This window comes from Myotis davidii, unplaced genomic scaffold, assembly GCF_000327345.1.
Source record: "Myotis davidii unplaced genomic scaffold, ASM32734v1 scaffold545, whole genome shotgun sequence".
NCBI lineage: Eukaryota > Metazoa > Chordata > Mammalia > Chiroptera > Vespertilionidae > Myotis > Myotis davidii.
The window spans coordinates 1,099,156-1,105,079 of NW_006296634.1; the positions used below are offsets into that span (position 1 = coordinate 1,099,156).

Below are 5,924 nucleotides of genomic sequence, written 5' to 3' on the forward strand. Positions count from 1 at the left end.
CGGTCAGCCCAAAGGACCCCTTTGTCCAGGCAGGAGCCGGGCAGGCCAGGAGCTGGGACCAGGGGCTGACGGGCGGGACAGAGCCCGAGGGGGGGCAGGGGGGTGATGGGATCCATCTTAGAGAGCTGGGGGGCAAAGGGGAGCATGGGGGCTGAAGAACAGAGACAGGTGGTGGGGACAGAGGATCATGAGACAGAGAGCTGAGGGGTGGGCCAGAGAAAGGAGGGCTTGAGAGGGTACGGCACATGGTAGAGGCTAGAGGACACGGCATCACAGAAAGCAGAGGAGTGGCCAGGCTCAAAGAGACCCGGCGCGCCAACCCGGGTCTGAGCAACACGGAGGCAGAGCCCTGAGGAGAGAAGCCCAGACTTGGGGACCTGGGGACCAAGAGAAAGCAGTTGGTCATACCCATAGGAGAGGAAGGTAGAGGGGGAGGTTTGGGGGAGACCCGATGAGATCCACTCCCTAGGGCCCCAGCCCGCTCTGGCCAGAGGCCTCAGGGCTTGGCCATGGGGACCAATCTCTTGTGGGTTCAAGTTCACTCGCTGGGCTGGGAAGAGAGAGAGTCAAAGCTGGGGCCACTCTCCTGTCAGTGGGTCACCCCTTGCCTGTAACCCCAGGCCCTGGTCAGCCCCAGAAGGCACAGACTCTGCCTTTCTCTACCAGCTCCCTTAGTGACACAAAGGCTCCCTTAACCAACCAACCCCATCAGCTAGCATTTACGGAGCACTTGCTGTGTCCCAGGCCCTGTGCTCGTATGTTTTACATTCTTCTCTCCCTCCCTGACTCCTTTCCAGAACCTGGGAAATAGGAACTTTTAACCAATTTTAGAGATGAGGAAACTAAGGCTCAGAGAGATTCGAGCTGTCAGGACAAGGTCAAACAGCTGGTGCTGTTTGGGGTAGAACTCGAACCCAGAGCTCAAGTGTTAGTTGCCACCCTGCTCTGGTGACTGCCTTTGCTCACCTGGGCAATTGACAAGAGTAGTCCAGAGCAAGGTGACCCAGCTACCCCGAGACTGCCTCCATCTCCCAGAGTTGTTACCGTGCCTGTCACCTTTACGTGGTCGGGGGTGAGCTGTCACAGACCCCCAGGGGAGTACCCCCACCTGGGGGGCTTGGAAATACCCAGGCAGGAACCCAGAATGCTGGGCCAGTGACAACATAATGCCAACTGACAATGAGGTCACCGGAGGTGGTAGCTGTACCTTCACCCCACCCTCAGCCCCAGAGGAACCAGGATTCACCCCCAATAGAGCTCTGTCTTAAGCTTCTCCAGCCAGACAGCAGGGGGTGGGGCACGGGGGCACCGTGGCGAGGGATGGTACTGTCTGCATGTAGACGTGCACACAGGTGGCCCATGGTGAGACGTTCTAGTGCTCAGTTACACACAGCCCCCAACCGACCCAACAGCAGCCCCATGCCCTGGGCTGCTGAAGACAGGAAGGACACAGACCTTCCTGAAAAGGGCGCAGGAGCTGGGCTGCCCAATGTGAAACAAGAGCAAGAAGGGAACCGAGTGGGGCATGGGATGCAGGGCCTTCTTGGAAGAAGGGACCAGTCGCCTGTGAGTTAAGGATAAAAGAGAGGTTACCAGGGGGGACACAAGCCTGAAAGGGTTCCTTAGAAATGGAGAAGTGGCTGTGAGAATTTTTTTTTATGGCTTTACTGAGATATAGTTAATATACTATAAAAATCAGCCATTTATAAGTGGCTGAACAATTCAATATTTTTTCATAAATTTACAGAGTTGTACAATTACCACTACCAAGAGCAGAGTGTGAACAAGGGGCCAACCCTCCCTCCCTCCCTCCCTCTCCTCTTCGCTGGCTGCAACAGCCTCCCAGCTGTCCCTTCTGCTGAGGTAAGGCCTCCTGGAAGAGGCTGCATTTCAGTGGGGACTTCAGGGCCCTGCAGGGGAGCCAGAGCTGCCATAGGCCGGGCAAGCCAGCTTTGCAGACTTGCATACCCTGGCTCATCACAGTACCCACCCACCCCCGACCCCCCCGTTTCAACGCTCACTCCTGGCATCCCTGTTCCACCCTCTTAGACTCCTCCACCCACCTCGGTGGGCCGGTCTCCTTGGCCTCCAAGGGAGGCGAGATGGACAGACAGACTGATGGAAAACTGGCCAGTGGTGGCAGGCAGTAGACCACAGGCTATGGTGGTTGAAATGAGCTGAGCAATTGGGTGCATGTGTGTGTGTGTGTGGGGACTGGGGAGTTTCCAGAGGGAACAAAAGCCCCACTCAGGCCCAAGGAGATGCCCATGGGACACTGGTCTTGGAGGCTGGGAGAAGTGCAGACCTGGCCAGAGAGCAGAGCACAAGTCCAGCTACGAATGGACACACATACAAGGACACATTGACCATTCCTAGCACCTAGGAGATGGCCTGGGGTGGGACATGCTCTCAATACACTAGGGTCTCCCCAAGACTACTACCCCAAAATTGACTGCCAAGAACAGAACAGGGGCTGCAATCATGTTTCCTGGATTCCACACCCCCTGACACTCTTATACTCCTCCTCCCAGGGCAGGCACAACCTCCTTGCCTAGGGACAGAAACAGGCGGCTGAGAAAACCCCAGGAGTACATAGGCTCTGTGCTTCCTCACAGAACTCCCAAAAAGTTCTGGAAGAGGGGATCAGCCTATTTCATGGATAGGAAAACTGAGGCCCAGGAGGTATACCCTGACCTGGGGCTCGAGGGAGTGAGGTGCAGAGCCCGGGACACCTCTAAAAGACAAGGCCTTCCTCAACAGCCAGGTTCCTTCTCTGGACGAGTGAAAGGATGAAGAGGGGTCTTCCTTGCAGTGTGACCAGGGCCTATGGCCTCTGAGCCAATTTCCCCATCTGTAACATGGGACCGTGAAGATAAGAGCTAACATGAGTGAAGGCCTCCCTGTGTGCCAAACACTGATCATTCCTTGTCTCATTGAATCCTCATACGTACTTTCTTAAGTATTATTATTGCCCCTTTTAGAGCAGTTAATTTGATAAGCAGTTATGATGTAGAGAAAATGATGCCTTCCCCATTTAAAACCACCTGGACCTTAGCGAACGTTTTGCAAAGTGGTGACATCAGCCTGGAACCAGAGCCCATACACTTGCTTAGGACCTCCCTGCTTGTGGGTCTCACTACTAGGCAAGCCAGGGAAGGCCAGTTCAGACACTTGGCCCAAGGAATTGGGGGGTCAGTCCTTCTGCAGTTTAGGGGGGGGGCGTGTTATGACTGGCTAGGGGACTGGAGTCCTGAGGTCTAGGTTTGTGCCTCCATCTTTTCCTTCCCCGTTAACTGTGACCAAACCTTTCCCCCACACTGAACCCCAGTTTCCCATTGTAAAATGGAGAATGGTTCTTATTCTTCACCCCAAACTGCAGGAGTCATGATTCCAGCAGGGCCCAGGAGGAAGGAGGTAGAGAATACAGAAAAAAACACACAAAAAAAATAACTCCAGAATGTGACAGGGTCATTCTCCAAATCCTAACAGTGATGGCGAACCTCTGACACGCGAACTCATTTTTTTGGTTGATTTTTCTTTGTTAAATGGCATTTAAAAACATAAAATAAATATCAAAAATATAAATCTTTGTTTTACTCTGGTTGCAAATATCAAAAAATTTCTATATGTGACACAGCACCAGAGTTAAGTTAGTGTTTTTCAAAATGCTGACACGCCGAGCTCAAAAGGTTTGCCATCACTGTACCTAGGAGCACCCCAGAGGGCCTAAATTGGTCCTTGATTGGTGATCTACAGCTAGGGAAACTGAGGTCTAGAGAGAAGGGTTTGGGGTTAGGTCATAGGGTTGGGACCCAACCCCAGGTGATATGAGACTTATTGGGGGGAGCAGCATCCAGCCCCCTCCTGTCTCCACCTTCCCAGATGACATGAGTGCATACTCTCTGCCAGGTGCTAAGCATTTTACTCACTGAATTCTCTCTATAACTTTAAAATTATTATCCCCATTTACAGATGAGGCAATTTAGGTTTAGGGAAATAAAGTCACCTGACTAAGGTCATCAGGTCTGCCTAAGGTCACAAGGTCAATTTGTGGCAGAGCCAGGACTTGAAACCAGGTCTGGGTGACTACGGGGCCTGGCTCTCCAACACTGCCCAAAGGCTCTGAGGCACATGGAGGGAGGGATTTGGGCTTTTCAGCTCTCAGTCCAGGGGAACCCTCTCTAAGTTTCCCATGGGTCCTGGCTCTCAGGCTCTGGTCAAAACACGTTAGGGCACTGTTGTCGAAAAGTCTGCAGCTGTACCCTAAGGCCCAGGAAAAGACAGGGGGAAGGGGCTGCGGGTGGGCCGGACAGGCCGGGCTGGGCCAGAGCTCCGGGCATTCCGGCGGCCTCCGCAGGAAGCAGAACGGGACGGAAACCGGCTCCTGCCTCCTCCCCCAGAATCCTGTGGGCAGCCCAGCCGGGCCGCACAGAGGCCCTCTTTGTGCCTGCCCCAACCCGCCACCCGCGGCTGGCCGAGGGTTTTGAGTTTCCTGGGGGGTGGGGGCCCTGCCCCTGCTAAACCTCCAGCTACCTCCCCCTCTGAGGGGCGGTCACAGCAGTCCACAGCTGGAGGAGGAAGTGAGAGGATGGCCAGGGATACCCCAGAGACCCTCGGGGGCCTGGAGTCTGCCCACATCTCATCCCCCCAACACATACACACCCTAATCAGGGGCTGGAGGTAAGGCAGAAGGTCCCAGAGACAGTGCCTGGAAGGCCTCCCCCGAGCCTGCCCTCGCTGCCAGTAGCCACCAAGCCCATCATGACGCCCTCTGGGACCCCATCCCACTCCATCTTGGTGCTCTTGGGCTCAGGGTGGTGTGCATAAAGAGCCTGGCCATGTGGGTAGAGCAGCCATCTGTCAACTGCCATTTCCCACTGTCCAGGGGCTTCCTGGAAACACAGAGCACAACAAGGGGGAGGTATCAAGCTCCCGTCATCATTTCAGGGGACAAAAGCCCCTTGGGTGGCATAACTGTGCTCAAGGAACACTAGGCCCCAAGGAGTGAGCTCGGGTTGGAGTATTGGGAGGAGCAGCACTATGGACAAGGATAGCCATGTGTGTCCGCCTGGGAGGTGTGTCCGCCACCTGTGCATGCTGTGTGCATACGTGTGTTTGGGGTCCTGCGGATGTGCCAGGGGACTGTGGGTGTGCATAGGTTGCATGTGGGCTTCAGCACTGATGTGTACATGGAGCTTATATACCAGTGTAGTCTGTAGAGACCTTTGTGTGACCTCCCTGTGTAAAAGTGAAACGTGTGCCATCTACACTGGTGATGTACCTGAATGCCCGAGAGTATGTGTGCAAGTATAGTGGCTTACACGGTGGATAGATGTTTGTGGGTTCTTCTGGCCTGTGGGTGTCAACACCTCTCTGCCACGTGTACACCAGTGTGTGTGTGTATGTGTGTGTGTGTGTGTGTGTGTGTGTGTGTGTGTGTGTGTGTGTGTGTACTGTGAGCAGTATCAGGGCTTCTAAGGGGTCTGGGATGTGAGTCTGAGGCCCAACTGGGCTGGGGATGATGCAGACAGGAACTGATGCCAGGTGCTGGGGCCCCTATGGAAACAGGAAGCTGCCCACAGGTGCACTGGGGCTGTGGTGAGGCTGGGCTCCACCCAGCTTCAGTTTGTCCCCCTGAGAAACCAATCCAGGGTTCCACTAGCCTGTCACAGCCATGAGGGAGGCACCTGCCTTGTCTGCATTCAAACCCCAACAGCTCTGGCCAGCGTCTCTACCCGCCTGCCTGGCCTGAGCATGAAAAAAAAAACACTGGAAAACAAAAGCCCCCAGACCAAAGGCCCTCCCTGCAGAGGCGTGGGGGAGGCAGGCAAGAGGCGGGAGGCGGGAGGCTGAGGAGGAGGGAGGTGTCGCTGCCCGCCACAGCCCCGGAACACAAAAATAATGAGGCGAGAGGGGCCGTGGGG

At 55.0% G+C, this 5,924-nt stretch overlaps 1 protein-coding gene across 2 annotated transcripts in view; it reads right to left on the reverse strand.

The window, feature by feature from the left end:
- Positions 1-5,924, reverse strand: part of CXXC5 (CXXC finger protein 5) — a 34,657-nt gene that overhangs the window by 6,438 nt on the left and 22,295 nt on the right. Inside the window, exon 1 of one of the 2 annotated variants that reach the window (XM_015569623.1) lies at positions 1,456-1,555. The exons of the other annotated variant lie outside the window; for it this stretch is intronic. The gene's annotated coding sequence lies outside the window, so the exon portion shown is untranslated. Of the gene's footprint in view, positions 1-1,455; positions 1,556-5,924 lie in introns of those variants that run through there. 2 annotated transcript variants of the gene reach the window in all.